Genomic DNA, 18,247 nt, shown 5'->3' with positions numbered 1-18,247 from the left:
ACTGGCTCCATAAAATGGATGTCCCCACTTCTTGTTGGGTGAAATATTAGAAAACGCAAGGGTAAACCTGTCCAAAGACCCTACACATTCACATCTTTGGTTTTGTGGGCGCAAGCTAGAAAAATTCCCAGCTGCAGGAATCCCATGGCAGGATGAGAGGAGCAGAAGCATTTGCTGCCTCCAACTCTCTCTGTACTTAAGATAGGAAAGTCCCAAAATGGCAGAGAAGCTTGTGGGAGATTAAATACCTCTGGCAAAAAATCTGTCAGAAAGGTTCCTATGAAGCCAAGGTAAGATTTTGTGTAGCTGAGCCCTCCCTCAGTGAAATGACTATGGAGATGTGGTGGGAAGGCAGTCAATTCTTTAAAAATATAATAAAAAAGAATAAGCTAGAATTTGAATAAACAATGTTTCTATTGCCAAAGAGACAAATTCAAGGTACTCTGGCCCCCGGCAGATTCATTTAAAGGACCATGAAATCTGCTCCTCAAATTTCAGCTATGTTACCTCCCACCATGACACACATGTATGGCAGGAGGCATAATTTTGGAATCAGGGATCAGATCCCAATCATGCCCTTTCTATTTGCTAGTGCAAGGATAGCCTGGCATCATGATCTTGGGTTCCCCTTGCACTAGCAAGGTGGAATTCAGCTGTCCATAGGTCCATGGTTGGGGCTGACAGTCACCTGATTATTGGCTCTGGCCCATGGACTACACTAGGCACTCCGATTGACCCCAGTGTGTCTCAGGACCAGGGCTGATAATCTGCTGGCTCCAGTCCCAGAGTCTTGAACAGGCCCCATGGAGCCTGGCAGTAACAATCAGCTGATTGACAACCCCAGCTGAGACCTGCCACACATTCAATTTAAGGCACCATATAAACATGTGGAATATTTTTATGGCTTGTTTGCCATTTTATGGCACCTTAAATTGGTAGCAGGTATAGTACCCTTCCCGTTAACATGTTAATTGTTACATGAATATAACACAGAGGGAGCCTTCAAGATCATCTCTCAGGGCAGGATTTTCAAAAGCACACAAGTCTGGCACCTCCCATGATTGCTGGGCATCCAGTTTACTCCACTGCTTTTGAAAAGTCCAAGCACAATGTTTAAGTTGCACTTTTCACACAGTCTCGTGTTGGTGCAAAGATTCACACCCCTGGTGAAACTCTTCCACAACTCATGATGCTCTGGAGAAGTTCCTGAGGACTGGAAAAGGGCCAATGTTGTGCCCATCCACAAAAAGGGCAGGAGGGAGGGATCGGGGTAACTATAGGCCAATCAGCCTAACTTCCATCCCAAGGAAAATCCTAGAAAATTTCATCAAGGAGTCTATCTGCAATAAGCTTGCAGAAGGTAAGATTCTGCATGTCAGCCAGCATGGCTTCATTGCAGGCAGGTCTTGCCTTACCAACCTTATCTCCTTCTATGACCAGGTAACTCGCTACCTGGACATGAGAGCGCAGGTTGACATTGTATACCTAGACCTCCAAAAGATATAAAGATATTTTTTTGCAGTTTCTCAGTTGGTCTAATAAAAGGTATCATTTTGGAACCAAGAGTTCTAGATTTTTGCATAGACTTCCAAAAAGCCTTTGATCTAGTATCCCACAATGTCCTTGTGAGAAAATTGGAGGATTGTGGGCTTAACTCCAAGACAGTCAGGTGGGTGAGAAACTGGATGCAGAACAGGACCCAGAGAGTCACAGTGAATGGATCTGTGTCATCCTGGCAAGAAGTGGGCAGCAGTGTCCTGCTGAGGTTGGTGCTTGGTCCAGTACTTTTCAACATCTTTATTAATGATTTGGATGTGGGGGTGAAGAGATCACTGGCCAAGTTCATGGATGACACCAAGCTATGGGGAAGCGTGTCCACACTTGAAGATAGGCTACAGATACAGGTGGGCCTAGACAGGTGAGCAAGTTGGGCAGGTCAGAATCTGATGAAGTTCAACGTTGAGAAATGTGAAGTGCTGCATCTGGAGATGAGCAACCCCCAATACACCTACAGCCTTGGCAGCACCAAACTGACTAACATCACGAATGAAAGGGACCTGGGGGTAATAATGGACCACAGTATGAATATGAGCCAGCAGTGTGATGCTGTAGCCAGTAGGCCAAATAATACTCTGGCATGCATCAATTGATGCATCTCCAGCAAAACCAAGGAGGTGATTCTTCCACTTTACTCAGCACTAGTGAGACCGCAGCTGGAGGACTGTGTCCAGTTTTGGGCACCTCACTTTAACAAGGACATGGACAAGCTTGGGAGAGTCCAACGAAGAGCCACCCGTATAATCAAAGACTTGCATGGCAAACCATACGAGGAAAGGCTGAGGGATCTGGGACTCTTTAGCCTGACGAAAAGAAGCGGACCTGGTACCAGCTTACCGTACCACTACACTAGGGGAGTATATCAAGGGCTCAGTAAGTAAGTGTTCACCAGGGCACCCGAGGGGAAAACTAGGAGTAATGGCCACAAACTCCTGGAAGAGTTCAGGCTCAACATTAGGAAAAATTTCTTCACAGTTAGGGAGTCTAGACTGTAAAATAAGCTCCCTCCAGAGGTGGTGCAAACAGCTATCCTGGAAATCTTCAAGAGGAGACTAGACAGTCACCTTGCTGGGGCCACCTGACCCCCAATTATCTTTCCTGCCTGGTGCAGGGGGCTGGACCCGATGGTCTTCAAAGGTCCCTTCCGGCCTTACAATCTATGAATCTATGGTTTGAGGGGATTTAATGTGCCTTTACCATTGATGTTACATATTTAACATCCACCAAGCTATTCAGATACTTTGGAATTGAGCTTCAGGTGGATTTTTACCCTTTCTTGGAACAATGTGGAAGATTAAATTGAACCCCTACATATCAATGATATGTAGAGCCTGCAAGGTGCACTGGCTAGTGTTTGTATTCCTCTCTGCTTGTATTCTGTCTAGCATTTCATGCTTCAAATGCGTACGGCCACAGATATGAGCTTAACGCAAGCAGATCTACAAATGGATACAATAACTTTTTTCATTCAGATGAAACTAATTCAATAGCATTCAGGTCAATGTGAAATCCTGATCTAATATGGTCTTCAACTCTCTTTTTTATTTTTAACAAGGGTATCCAAAAGCTATATACCCTTCAGTTCTTCCATTCAAATCCAATTACATCCAGTTGCCAATCTCACATCAATGAAAATATATGAAAGAGACCTTGGCACATCTGCTACATGTGATTAGCCAGTTGGGAACGAGAATCATCACTCAAACTTTTCCCCTCAAACTAGTTTTAAGGGGCTGGCCATGAAAAAGGTTCAATTTGGACAGAAAATGTGAGATTAAAATGCCCTCAAAAGAATTCTGACCACTTCTATCATGCATGTCTGCACAAATACTCAAATTTACCAATGGGTTTTTAATAACAGCATTTCATACTTGAAGGTCAGCTGTACCACAGCTTAAGCAGTGTTAATTCAGTCTGACAGAAATGCATGTTTTTGCATCTTTTATTTGTAAGACAGAGAATATAATAAACATTTTATAATCGGGAACGGAGCATATTTTACTTTATATTTCTAAATATAATTGCAAAACATTTCCCTTCAGATAAACCATAATAATAATAATAAAAATATGCTAATTAGAAAAACAAATGACTTTTGTTAAAGAAAACGCCTAAAACAAACAAAACATGCACAGAACATTACACGCACACAAACTAAACCTCCCTCCCCACCAGGACAAATCTCTGAATTATTCCAGATGGACACTCTATAGCATCATTAGGACAAGCCTCAACTCTTATTAACGTGCCATGCCGAATCTTTATTGTTCAGGTTACGCAAGCAGTGATTTGTTTTTAAAAATCTCACTTGAAAGATACCCTGCTGAATACCTTACATAGTACTGAATATATCTACTGTGAAAAGGATGAAGGATTGTCTTCTGTGTCAGGTTAATAAACTGAAGTGCCTAGACAAATCATTAAATGGCACGTGCTATGTAACGCAGGGTAGTTAAGCTGTAGCACGAAGCTATAATGAGCATGGAAGAAAATTGTGGCTGCACTGCATTACATTTTTTAGAGTTAATTTAATGGCCTTAGTCTTTTATGGTGTTGATCCATTTTGGATATTACTAGCTGGTCAGTGCCCTGTATGTTATTAAGAACATATATTAAGAATACCTGGTATTAACATAGAGCTGCTGAATGCACTTTTCATGTTCCTTTCTCTCCAGAGGTTAGATGCTGTGAAGGAGGAAATTACAGCAATATGTTCCTGTGATGCATCCAAGAGGGCAAGTATGAAAAGCCTTCAGGAACAGACCAAATCAAGAAGGCCTCTCCTGTCTCCAAAAAAGCTTGGATCAGTGCTGAAAGCCTCCCAAACCCATCACTGGAATTTATCAAAATTAGGTCATGAAGAAGCCAAGTTGCCACAAACCAAACTCAAATTCGAAGGGATACAATAGTAAGAAATTAGGCTCATTGTTTTAAACTAGTCTCTCCACAATAAAGCAACTTTAGATCCAAACTTTGGTTTTCAGATAAGCTCAAGCTGTTGTTACCTCTCCAACTACTTCAATGACAACTATAGTGATTCTAAAGAAAAAAAGAAAAAAAAAAAACCCCAGCAAGCATCTTATTTCATTGCATTAATTGCTATTTTGATACCTAACTTTAGGTAACTGATTCTAGAAAATTCTAGCCACAGGTTTAAGCACTATAGACATCTTTATGTTATCTTGGACCGAGAAGGCACACATCTGGGGACTGGCAAACAAGGAGTAAAACCAGCCACCTAGGTTGCTGCCTGCTGTCATTTGAAAATGAGAACACAGACACCTGCTCTTTCCAATAACTATCAGACACAGCAAGAAAAAAAAAAGTCACTAACAATGTGTCAATCATAGTCCAAAATCCTTTTAGCCAAATCATCCAAAAAAAATAAAAATCTCATGTCAGTGAATATATTCAGATTGATAAAATGCAGAGAGACTGGTATTAAATTGGGTGCTGGATAATGAGACTGCTGGACAATGGTGACTAAATATTTGAATAAGTTAGGGAAATGTTGACACACTAAAGAATTAGCAAATGAAATAGTTTGTCTGGAATTTACCAGATCAGGACAAATACCAGAAGAATGGATGATGCAACAACACAGTATCATGGCAGAGCTTAAGCTTTTGATATCAACCAATGGGCAATGCCCAGCAGGATGGGAAGTGTGCCCGGCAGTCTTCCAGCATGGAGGCATCCTTTTATATCTATGTCCCAGTGCTCAGCTGTGCACCGGACAGATCTGTGAACTCACCCTAAATCCTGGTTCTGCAAGAAATTGTCTGATCAACGGTGGTTGCAGGAGTCAAGTTTTGACCCTTCGCAGCAGAATACTCTAACCCAAAGCAAATAAATCAGACCAAAAGGGCAACATAGCTTGGTAACAGATTAGCCTACATTAGCCCTGTAAACTATTTCATGCCCTGCAGGAAAGCCTGCCATGAGCAGATAAGCCAAACTCAGCTCCTGTATAACTGGCAATATTTTGCCCCACTGTATTAAGCAACTGACACTGTAGGAGGCAAACTAATTGAAGCAGTGGAGACAGTAACATAGAAGGAATTTCAATGCAATTAAACAATGATCAGAAAAGGGATGCAGGAAAAAAAGAGCACTCATACGTGAGGTACCCCAGGGAAAAACCAGATCCAAATACAAGCAAGTGACTTAAAATTTTTAGGGTGGACTTACAAAACCTTTAGCAAAAGAATCCATTTAGTCACATATTAAAGCCAGTAGCTTTCTGTAAACAGTGGCATCTATTAGTAGGTTTATCTTTGGGACCTCAGTTAGCTTTAAAATATACAGTGTTGTTTGGAGGAGAGGGAGGGAAGGAGGAAGGCACCCTCTTACTCACCAAATAAAAAATTCTTACTCATAGCAGAAGTCCCAGTAGGACACTATTACTAACCACACGCAAGTGTTGCAGAATGCATTTTCATCCTTTTGGCATTACTGCTATAAAAGCACTCATCACACTACCTATATATTAGCTTATTTTGGAAAGACTGTAGCATTAAAAATTGGACACTCAAATATGGAGCATTTTACATTCCGTTACCAAAAAGGGTAACCATCAATCCTGCAAACAACCTTCACCTAAGAGGTACAAACAATATTTCTTCAGCGACAAACCCTGTAGTGTCAGTGAGGTCGAACTGATATGGTCTGCAGGTTTTCACCTAATAAATTCAGTAGGAGAAGGCAGGGGCAGGAGAAGAAGTGGGAAAGCCCTTTACGGTCGGTTTTAAACATAACACTTTCTATTAGAGTGAGATGCTTGTTTAAAAAGGATGTTTAAGCAGCTACTTTGGAAAAGCGACCATACTTTCCCCACCGAGTACAAATCACCTGTGGATTTTGCCTCTTTTCACATTAGCTACTGTCCAGTATTTCATTTCTCTACCAGCTGCTTCACCAAGCCCTGAGGTGCCCCATGTCCTACAGTGGGTGATGTTACATATAGTAGTGACAGAGCAGATAGGAAATAAATGGAGTGACTGAAACATGATTGGCAAAGGATTTGAGCAGCAAATCCAGAAGTGGCTCCGAGGTCAAAAAGGTTGATTTTTTAGGACAGAAATCATTTTTCTTTAAAGCAAGATGCCCTTTGACTTGGATGGAAGCTAGACTAGGCTACAGAGGCTCAGCCTGCCGGGTGATTAACACTGGCGAGATTCAGCGAAGCAGTAAAGCACATGCTTAGGCACATGCTTTGCTGAACCAGGCCAGCAAGCGTGCCACTGCTAAAACCAAAGTGGAGATGCCCCACATCTCCCAGGGAACAGATGGAGTTTCCAGATGAACAGGTAAAATGAAGGAAGGGTTTGATCCAGTGAAAGATGCTGAGTAAGTGGAGACGGAGTCAGAGGAAGAGAGAAGACACTGAGTGAGTCCGATCTGTCTGGACCACCAGCTCTCATGTATCCGTTTCAGTGATCAGCAAGTTGAGAGCAGTTTATTCCAGTTTTCCATGGCTATTTAAACTGAAATAAATAATAATAATAGTAATAATGAAGAAAATGAAAAAGGTGACAACAACAATGTTGACTGAAAGGCAATATTTGGGGAAACTTTAATAACCATTATTAAAAAGGAAACCCTGCTGGAAAGTTGACTGTATAAAAGATGACAGGATTTGTTTCATTAGTCTGCTTGTAGAGACTAGTCATCTAGAATCAGAACAGATTTATGCAGCAGGTTTCCATGTTGATCTTCACGAAAAAAAGAAATACAATTTAAAATGTTGCTATGAACGTTGCCAAATATACAAAGCAGTGCTAACACAAAGCAAATACATTAGTTAAGGAGATTATTTTTATTGAATGTTTAGCTTTTTTCATATGCTGTGACTGATCTCTTTTTAATCAAGGATATTTCTTTTGTAGTTTCTTTCTATTCATGGCTTCTAATAATCTTGATAGCATATAATTTGTATAAAAGAATGGCAACATTATCTATTCTCCTTTTTTCCCTTTTTGTAGGATTTATTATGCATCAAAATTAACATGTTTCACTCCTAAAATTCCTGAAGCAGTCATAAAATTATATTGAAATAGGCATAGCCTGTATTTGTTTTTTAGCAATGGCATCCATTCAGTCAGTAAGAACAATTTATTTTCCTGTTACCAGGGATGATATGACAAAAAGATTTACTGAGATTTCTTTAAATTTCTATAAACCCTTAAAAAAAACAAACCCAAAGAAACTTTAAAAGACTACAGAAGGTTGAAGAGTTCTGTAGATCTGTCATACAAGAATGAGCATTCAATTGACCAAAATATCATTTAAATCAGAGAACAAAAAACCATGAACACAAAAATGGCAAAAACTGTTCCTGCCCAATACATGAGAAATGGCATATCTTTAATTGCTCAACTAAGGCTAGCCAGAAGGCTGGGCTATTAGCCAAGGGCAGGAAGGACGGATGAAAGTTAACGTTTAATAGCTACCGCCTCTGAAAACTTCAGTGTAGTTGAACAAGATAGTCCCAGAGGTGGGAGGTTCTTGGTATCGTTTTGTAGGGAAGGACATGACAGTGGTTAACCTCAAAGTCATTTAACTCTTCCAGAATCATGAGTAGCCTTAACCAGGCTTTCGGCGGCAAGGTCCTGCTGCCTAGCTAGGCACCCCTTGAGAACCACCAATCATTGACACAGAGAACCTTCACAATTTGATTTCACGACTGATACAAATACCTTGAGCTGCTTCTAAGACTGACCACCAGAGCACCCCACTTACCAGAAGCTGGACCTCACCCCCAACCTTTCACTTAGTGGATGCCTACACGTGTCTACTTTAAAGTAAACCCACCCCAGGCAGGCATCTACACAAGCAGGGATGTGACAGCAAATTTGCTACTCCTGGCAGTAGTCTGCTCCTGCACCCTCTGGCCCTACATTGGTCCCCTGCTGCAGACAGAGGGGCTCTGGGCTCCCCTTGTTTGCTACCCCAGGGACTGGCAGGGAGCATGGAGCCAAAAGATAGCTATCTCCTGGCGGGGACTGACTTGGAGATTGCTCCCTGCCTCTGAGGAGCTGCCTGCTGCTATGGTGGGCTCTGCCACTGGAGCCCAGGTGGGGACAATGTCCTCCTGTCCTGGCAGCAGGGAGCTCCCGGCCCTAGCTCCTCGATTGGGGGCAGGGGGCTTGAAAAGAGATGCAGGCGAGCTCCCTGCTGCCAGGGCAGGGGGAAATTGTCCCTGCCCAGGCTCCTGTAGCAGAGCCAGCCCCAGCAGCAGGCAGCTCCCAGAGGCAGAGAGCAATATCCCAGCCCTTGCTGCCTGGCTGATTGGGAGCAAATTTTCTCCCAGTCGGATGTCTACACGGGCCGTTTTGTGCAGGAATTACTCACAGTTAAATCTGCTACTTGTATTTACAAGTAACAAATTTGCCCGCAATTAGAGCAAAGTACTGTCTAGTAAGGATCAGTATGTATAGATGATGACACCTATTGTGTAGTAATTAACTCCACTGCGCAGTAAAGTGTCTGGCGTAGAGGCACCCAGTAAGTTTTAAAAAAATTAGACTGAATACCCAGAGTGGCAGCGCTATGGAAGTGAAAATGCTTTAGGTAATGTCAACATGCCCTTACATTATGCCAGGCATGAGCTTGAGTACCAGCTACAACAATCTTGTGGACCAGGGAGATGCTTGTTTCTATATTTGTTTCAGAGAAAATGACTAAACTACACAAATCTAGGAAAAAAATACACATTTGTGTAAGCAAGCCTCCTTACTTTTGTTTTAAAAAAGAAAAGGGGACTATCTTAGAGGATGCTGCTGTTCATTCCCAAAGAAAGGATAGGCATACACACAAAGCAGACCAGAGCAGAAAGGCAATCTCATTTTAGAAAAGGACACAAAATCCTAATGAAATGACATTCCAAAAAAAATTTTTTTTAAAAATAGAAGCTGTTGAGCGAGCCTAGGATGGCCACCAACTGCAGACGAGAGAACAGCGGTAAACATATCCATACAACGGTAAAAGCTTTCATTAGAAGTTCCAGGCCCAATATATCACCATCTGTACTAGGCCCTTGGAGTCACTTTGAATACACACACAAGTCCAAACCAGTTGACCAGAACTATCATCAATTTTCTGCTTGCACACTATCTCTGGGAAGAAAGCCAACCCTTAAGATTGGACAGTACCACAATGAAAAAGTGACGGGGTAGAGACCCAACTTACAGGATACTTCTAATGCAGATCAGGGAGGTCCTTGGGAAGCAGGTCCACTTACTAGATAATAGAGCTGAACAAATAATTCAGAGTGCATATTTTATCAGCCGGAGGCAGTTTCTTCTGCTTAGGGAATACCAGTGACTAGACTGTAATTTCACTGAAATTACTCATTGTTCAAATTATTTGAATTTTCTGCTCAGATATTATTTAAGTATTGATTGCAAACATTTTGCTGTGAATATCTAGCACTAACTGTTCATAATTCAAACTAAAACTAAGTTCACATGCCCAAGCACAACCCCCAGAGAGAAGAGAAGCTGAATGCTTTTTTTTTTTCAAGAGCAGGATGGAGCTGTAGAAAAACCTAGGCAAAAATATTTTTCTTTCAAAAGCTCCAGCAGTATCTGAGTTTTTGATAAACTTCTATGATCCAACCTGTTCATACGAGTCCTGGATAAAAGTTTTTTAATTCTCTGAACTTGAAATTTGAGCCCTGAGGAAGCTATTAAGAATCGTATTTTCACACAGAATATCAAGATAGCTGTACATATTACATGTGAGCAAATGTGGAGTGACAGACAGTGGATGGTGAAGAGTTTGATTGATGGGGAAGGATGTTTTAGGGCACACAGAAGGAAAGCAAGGATGAACAAGAAGGAAGGAAAGATTGAGAGGACCAGACACTGAAAGAACAGGACATGGAAATAAGAACAAAGGAAAGTACGCTCTGCTGTTTCCTAAATCTCCACTAGTCTGCCCCCAAGCTACATTAACATGAGTTTTAAATGATTGCACATCACAAAGTCCAGTAGGAGAGCTATGCTACTGAAGAGGGAAGTTTTCCAGATTTCAGAAGAGGAGTCACAGCTCTGGCTGTAACCCTGGAAAGTACCTGAGAGACTAGGACTTAAAACCAAGGTGACAATCATCCATGAAAAAAGCAATTTTAGACAACTTGTAGTGATTTCTAATATTTTTCCCGTTAGCTCATGCCAACTAAATGACCCCAAGCTTTACAAACCAAGACGGACAAAAACTGCTTCAATAATTTTTAAAGAAAAATTCCACTGAAAGTATTTTAAAAGGGTTTTTTTTTTTTAAACCCTTGGAATATGATACTACCTGTGACTACTGCAGAAAAAACCTGTTTCCTTACTAAACGTAGCTGTCTTTATGCAGGTGTATAGGTTGTAGCCGTGTTGGTCTAAGGACACAGGCAAACAAGGTTCTTTGGAGAAATCGGAGATCTTTTATTAGACCAACTCAAATAGTTGGAAAAATTCTTCTTTGCAAGCTTTTGGGTATAGATACCCTTTATTTATTTACTTAAGGGTATAAATACCTGAAAGCTTGCAAAGAAGAATTTTTCTAACTATTTGAGTTGGTCTAATAAAAGAGATCTGTATTTACGCATACATTTACACAACTAGTTAGAGAATTTGACAACCGTGATAAAAACAACAGTGGGTAAAATACTGCAATTGAACTATGATTCCAGCAGAACTAAACTATGTAATACAGTATCCCACGCTTTCAAGTGGGAAAAAACACATTTTAATGATAATTTTATATTTGCCAAGCTAACAAGAAGTAAGAGATCATACCAAGGCAAAACATACCCTAGAATATGACATGGGAAGACCATAACCATTTGAAATGGTTTTCTTCAAAGAAGAAAAAAGAGACAAATATCCCATTCAGGATTCACGTCAATGAAAACACACTTGGGACCTTTTCAAGCCTAGGATTGCTCCTCTAAATGCTAATAGGGAGCGCAGTGAAGGGGCCTGAATACAGTTTCGTTCACTTCATGTAAGTCTTTGAAGGGAGGGGAAAGTGTTACATTTTCAGCATCTAATACATTCTAAATGTTTTAAGTGCATTTCAAGTTCCACTTTGATCAGCATATAAACTCTTTTATTCCCAGGAGAATGACACACATTTTATAGTCTACAAAGACATTTGCAAATGGAGACTGCATCTTTTATATGTTCTGGCTGTTAATTATGTTTCCACTCATTCTGAATTGTTTACTTTTATTATTTACCTCTGTCTTGAACATTATTGAAGCAAGCGATGCAAGTCCCTTTGTCAACTGCCAAAAATCTATTTTTTTTACAATTAATCAGTGGAAAGAGAATAAAGCTTCCCTTCTTTAGAATTAGGACAAGCCCGCTGTTGAGAAATTGAATGCATTAAGCAATTAACATACCAGTAAAATGATGGATCTTCACAATTATCTGAATTTGCATTCCTAAAAATTCTACAAAGAGATCTGAAATCCATTTCTTGGATATCTTCAGCTACTTTCTAAAAACTGCGTGGTTAAGATTTGACAATGCGATTTAGAATGAATAGGAACTCAACACATGTTTATTTTAATATAGACCCAACCCAAAGCATATTAGCATGCCATTAAGAAGTCAGAAACAAAGGAATTTCAGGCACTGAACACAAAATTGTCATTGTCTACACTGCTGAGCACAAGAACTGTTCATCAGGAAGTCATCAGCACTACAAGGCTGTTAGGTAGCTTGATTTAGCCCTCCGATATGAGAAGACTGTTTAAAGACACTGGCCTTATTTTCTTCCCACTTTTAACTGTTTTAGACAAGCCCGACTTTTCAGTTTTTACTGTTTCATACCTAGGTGGCAGAGAAGAACTGGACAGATATATTAAAGCTATCATCAAAATAATTTAAAACAAAAAGGGATCAGCACCAATGGAACCATCTCAACCTCAACTGGCTTAGTTAGCTTGAACCTTCTTACCATAGAGTATCCTAGAAGGGGTCCTTTTTATACTGTCTTTGGAGCATGTGGATTAGGTCCAAGGCAGCACAGATTCCAGCTTTTCTGGAACTGCCATTTCCAGTCATTGTACTTTGCAAAAGACACCTGTAAGGATTGCACCTCCAATATTGTCTAGATCGGGGTGGGCAAAATGCGGCCCGCAGACCAGATGTGGCCTGCCCGGCCATTCTATCCGGCCCGCAGGGCCCCTTAAAAAAAATTTAGAAAATAATAGTTATCTGCCCCTGGCTGCCTGTCATGTGGGCCCTCGATGGCTTGCCAAAATGCAGTAAGCGTCCATCCCCCCAAAAATAATTGCCCGCCCCTGCTCTAGATAGACCAGCCAACAGTTTGCTTTCCAGAGACTATCAAGATACCACCACGACAGCCAAAACTACTGGTATATTAAAACTGAATAATGAATGGTTAACCTTTTCAAAATTTAAATTGTTCAACATGAAATTTTAAAAAAATACATATTCCATTATCCACATTATTTGAATCAATGACTATTTGTGTGTTAGTGATTTTGGCACAAACTCTTTAGATGTTATTACTTTTCTTTCATCTCAAACTTTAAATGAGCTTTGATTTCTTTTGTCCTTATTATCCAAACAGAACGTACAGGAACTTGCTCTTCTTCTAATGGATAAGGTATGGAACTCTTAAATACTGTAGCAAATGGCTGAGAGCATTTTCTTAAAGATAAAGGTTATTGCAGACCTAAGATGGACTGGGCCCTTACAGAGAAATCATTTGATACTAAGCTATAATGGACAAAATAATACTTTCACTTGAGAGGTCTGGGTTTGCAGCACAGTCCACACCAATGTGTTTTGACTGGAATTTGCTCAATTGTAAGGTTGCTAACAGCAAGAATTGATTGTAGCAGACGACTGACAAATTTATGCCAACTGTTCAAGCACCTGAGTATTGACTTTTCCCTGGTATTCATGTATCTGATATGGGACTGAATAGTAATTTCACTCCCTCCATCCCTGTTTCTGAGCTAAGACCCTTTCCTCCAGTGACAAAGAAAGCATTCTTAATGATTCATATCATCAATGGTATGATATGATGATTTGCTGAATACCTTCAACTGAAATTGAAACCACTGAGAGTAACTGGAACCAGGAACCTCTGAAAAAAATGAGGACCAGGATATTAAATCCCAGGTGTGATTTATTTCACATAAATTTCTGTACACTTAAGTTCTGGAGCATTTGAATTTATTTCTGGAAGGAACTATGAAATCAAGCGCGGAGTGACCTCTGATAATACCCACCCTTGCCGCATAACTATATTTGTCGGGCAATGTCACTGTCTGGCATTGCTGACTCCTGACAGCTCTACATTTTGTGGGGAGGTGAAGGGGGAGGGGGTACAATACCATGACAGATATACAATCAAGAAGCAGGGACTCTGGGAGAGAGGTTATTTGGTTTCAGTGCCTAGTCAATCAGTGCAGATAAGCAAGCAAGCCTGATTTTCTTCCCAGTTCCAGAAAATAATACAGCTCATGCTCTCCTTTGTCTCAAGAATACTGACAGAACGGCAAGTAGTAAGGAAATGTATAATAAATTCATCTACGGGCCAATTGCATAGCTGGTTTTTTTTTCCTTTCTATGTCCTACATACCATGTGCCAAGTGCTTAGTCACTCTCCTGCCATCAGTTCAGATTTCTGCTTCCATTTCTGATAGATCTTCCCATAGCACTTAAAAGTATCAAAGAGGCTTAGTAATACTGCGTTGTAGATTTTATAAGATCATTGGCATGCTCTGAAAAACTGGGTGGTAAACCAAGATGTACAGCTTATTAGGGTGACTAGAAAGATCAGTGAAGAGGTTTGGGGTTTTTTGGAGCTAGGTGAGGGTTGCTGATACACTCTGTAACCAGTAATGGTAACCAAGATACTCTCACTTCAGTTTTGGTTAGTAAGATCGCTGATGTTTTACACAGTCGAAAATTAGTGCTTCTGAAAAAAGAATGCAAAAACTGCAATCTTTTGCATCCGTGTGCTGCAAACTGAGATGACCTTACTTTGTCATGTTTGGGAGGCAGAGCAGGTGTTTTTATTTCTTTTGCTTGATTTGTTAGCATACGCTGGGAAATACGCTGTGATGGTTGGTTAAATGACTAAATGTACTTTCCTTTGTCTTGTCGACTTTTTCCCCTTTATTTTCCGCTGTTGTGTGCTCCCTTGTTTAATCAAAAGAATTACTTATGAGGGACATACAGTATTCCTGAGTAACAAGCAATTCTACTGAGGTGATGGGAAACATTATAAAGCTGGGAGCAGCATTATAAAATTGCTGACAGCAGCCCGCAAGGTTTTATAAAATATTTCTGATCCTAGAAAGGAAGAAGTAACTTTAGACTCTCAGGGAAAGGAAAGGTCTATTTATACATTTAGCTTGCTTTTTGTATTTTGATTTTGTTGTGCAAAAGTCTTTGTAATGCTCAATTTTCTTCAAATAATTCCACTAAAAGTACTATGAGTCCATCCCCGCCTAGTCTGAAAAGAATGAATACTATGCAATTACTTGCCCAATAAGGTCAGGATGTAAAGAAAAGGCTTGAGAGTAAATGAGCCTAAGTCTTTTCTTCCAAGCCTGCCGACACTCCCTACCCACATAAGAACCGCGGTCCAAGAGGCTGCAGCCCAGGGAGGGAGTTACTTATCGCACTGATTTCTTTTGGAAGCAACCTCATCATCCATTAGTGGGAGAATAGGACACAAGGGGGGGACTAAATGAATTGCAGCCTCTACCCTTCCTAGGATGGATCTACAAGATGGGAATAATGCATTAAAAGAGCTGGACTGCAGACCTGTGGGTATTTTAATAGATTACCTTCCATTCAATTTTGTGGAGCAGGATAGAGGCTCCAAAATTAAATGAAGCTGCAAATGGTAAGTAGGCCCAATTCTCTTCCCCTGTGCCAGTCATTCTCCACAGCCCACGTGGCCTGAAGTGCCAGAAATTGCTCCCAAAAAAAGGTAGCAGAGAATCCTCACAGCGAAGAGGAACTCTTGCATGGCCAAGGCCTACATTAAGGGTGTTTATAGACATGCTGCGGGGCGGGGGGCAGGAGGGGGAGTGCTTTAATTAGAGCTGCTCTGAGAGCCACTTTAATTAAAGCACCCAGAGTGTAACATATATCATTGTCCCTGCACTGAAAAATGGCAGTGGGGAAGCTTTAACCAAAGCTCATTCGACTAGCTTTAGTTAAAACACCCCAGCAGCCAATTATCAGTGTGGGGGCATTGATACATGTGATGCAGGAGAGAGTCTGCTGGAGCACGGTAATTACCATGTTCCAACAGGCTCGAGGAATCGAGTCTGCTCCGACGTGTTGTAATTACAGTGCATCGGAGCCGCCTCGCTGCATGTGCATAGGTGCCCTAACTGCCCCCACATACCTTCAATGAAGCTACATTTAACTATATTAGCTGAGAGCTTCACCCTCAGAATTGAAGAAATGAACTATTTTTAAAACAGAATAAAAGTTTTATTTTCAAAAGAACAAAAACCAGAGCTACAAGAAATTCTGCTTTAGGCTGAGTAGACTCCTGAAGATGGCTGAAACCTTAAACTTGAAGTGAACTAGAATATATTCCTATGTTCCGTATATTACAGATTATAGGGAAAAGCTAATGAGAATTGGCTTCTTTTCCTTTACATGTCCCTTAGAAGCACAGAGAGAAATAAAACATTGAGAATAGACTGCATGAACTGCACAGGGCCCAAATTCTATTTGTATCTGCGCTAGGAAAAAAAAAGAGAAGAGTAAATCTACTGGCTTTAATGGATTTACTGTAGACTTACACCAGTGTAAGTGAGAGCAGAATTTGGCCACTGTGCATATATTCCACTTCACAGATGACAAAAAAGCACCATGACATTTTCCTGACAGGACAATTTCCTGCCAGGACTTGTCAGCGTGCCTTACATTTGTGTCTCTGCTGATAAGTAAAACTATTTCTGACTGTTCACATGAAATCAAAGTTGTGTGCGTTTAAATCTGCTTTCTTGGGAAGTTTAAATTTGCTAAACTCCAAGCATAACAAACTGCACTATCCATTTCTGCACTCTACATCTAACTTTTCCCTCTAAACCTTATTGCTTCTTAGAGCTAGAACACTTCTAACTGTATACCTATAACAGAAGCTGAGCAGTTATAAAACCACAATAGTGAGAATCTGACTGCGTAAAATTGAACTGGTCTTGAAACCTGGATGTACTGTAGTCTTAACCTGGGAACCACTTAATGAGGTTTAGTGGAATTTTGCTTGACTACGAATTTTCACTTTTATTTGGACGTTTGGCCTTGTTTAGTTATTTGGTGGGGATTTTATACAAGTTTCTTCATTGTACCTGCACTGCTCGTGATCTTAATCTTTCCCACCTACATAAAAGGATCTTATGCAAGTGCCCAATTAAGAGGAGAAAATACCGAATCTTCCGTGAAACTTTTGAAAACCTTTTGCTTTCCAGTATTACTAATTGTGCGAATGATTTTCTGCTTTTTTTGTGTCACCACATTTAATAGAGTCTGATTCTTACTCTTTATTTGCAGCAACGCAAATAGAATTCCTTTACAAAAATACAGTTCTGCCAACATAAAAGTACCACAAAGGACTTGAGTAAGATCCACATAGACTGCATCCTGCAAGGAGTTATTTTTTCCTAACCAGAATCAAATAGGTGTTTCCTAGCAGGAGCAATCGAGCTGATGGGTTCTGCCAGTTCAATCAAATCTTTTCAATGATCAACTATCATATTGTTGATACCAGTTTTGCCAAGAGTTAATTTACCAGGTTGCCAAGGACCATGAACGATACTGGACTGGGTCTGCCAGAAATCACATGGCTTTGGTCTGACAGGAATCACTTCATATGTTTTTCTTGCCAGGAAAATATATTGTAGGTTTATCATCCTTTAGATAAACAAAGGAGCCTGACTATCTAAATGACTCAAAAGTCATCTCTCTTAATCATATTGGCACATTATGAAGTCATATTTCAATCCTTTAGAGCACGATGCGCTTTGTTAGCAGAGTTTTACATCTGTCTACAACATTTTACACAACTGATATGTTTTGCCAAATTCCTATATCCATATTTGCAAGCCTTCTTGTGGAACTGGTTAAAGCTGCTGCATAACTGCACTCTCTAACCCAGGGGTTGGCAACCCCTGGCACGCATGCCAGAGTATGGCACATGCAGGCATTTTTCTTGGCACGCATGCCTCTGGGTGGACAGCAGGGAAGGGGCTGTCTGCGCTGCCACAACTCCCCTGCCCCGAGGAACGCATGCACCCACCGCCAGCAATGAGCTGAACCAGGGCTCTGCAAACCTCATGCAGCCTCCCAGCCGCCTGCCACAGCCAACCTGGGATCTGGGCAGTCACCTGCTGCCCACCATGGAGTCCAGGCTGCTCACAGCAGGCAGCCAGGAAGCTACAAGCCACCGCACCAAAGTCTGCCGAGCCCCGGCCCGGCTCGTTGGTGGCACTGGATGCATGTGCACCTCTGAGCAGATGGCAGGGAAGGGGCCAGGGTTGTGCTGCCGCAACAAGGATCGGGCCCGTTGTGGCTTCCCCACCCCTGGCACGCCAACATCTTACAAGTTGAGGTTGGGGTGTTGCTGACCCCCTGCTCTAGCCACATAGGAGTCTTCACTAGAGAGAAACTTCTGATGCAGATATACA

General features: G+C 41.1%; 1 protein-coding gene across 2 annotated transcripts in view; it reads right to left on the bottom strand.

The window, feature by feature from the left end:
- The window catches only part of TENM1 (teneurin transmembrane protein 1), a 1,265,690-nt gene that overhangs the window by 335,561 nt on the left and 911,882 nt on the right, over positions 1 to 18,247 (bottom strand). The window lies entirely within an intron of this gene.

Source organism: Alligator mississippiensis, chromosome 8 (genome assembly GCF_030867095.1).
Source record: "Alligator mississippiensis isolate rAllMis1 chromosome 8, rAllMis1, whole genome shotgun sequence".
NCBI classification, from domain to species: Eukaryota; Metazoa; Chordata; order Crocodylia; family Alligatoridae; genus Alligator; species Alligator mississippiensis.
This window is presented reverse-complemented; position numbering and strand designations above follow the sequence as displayed.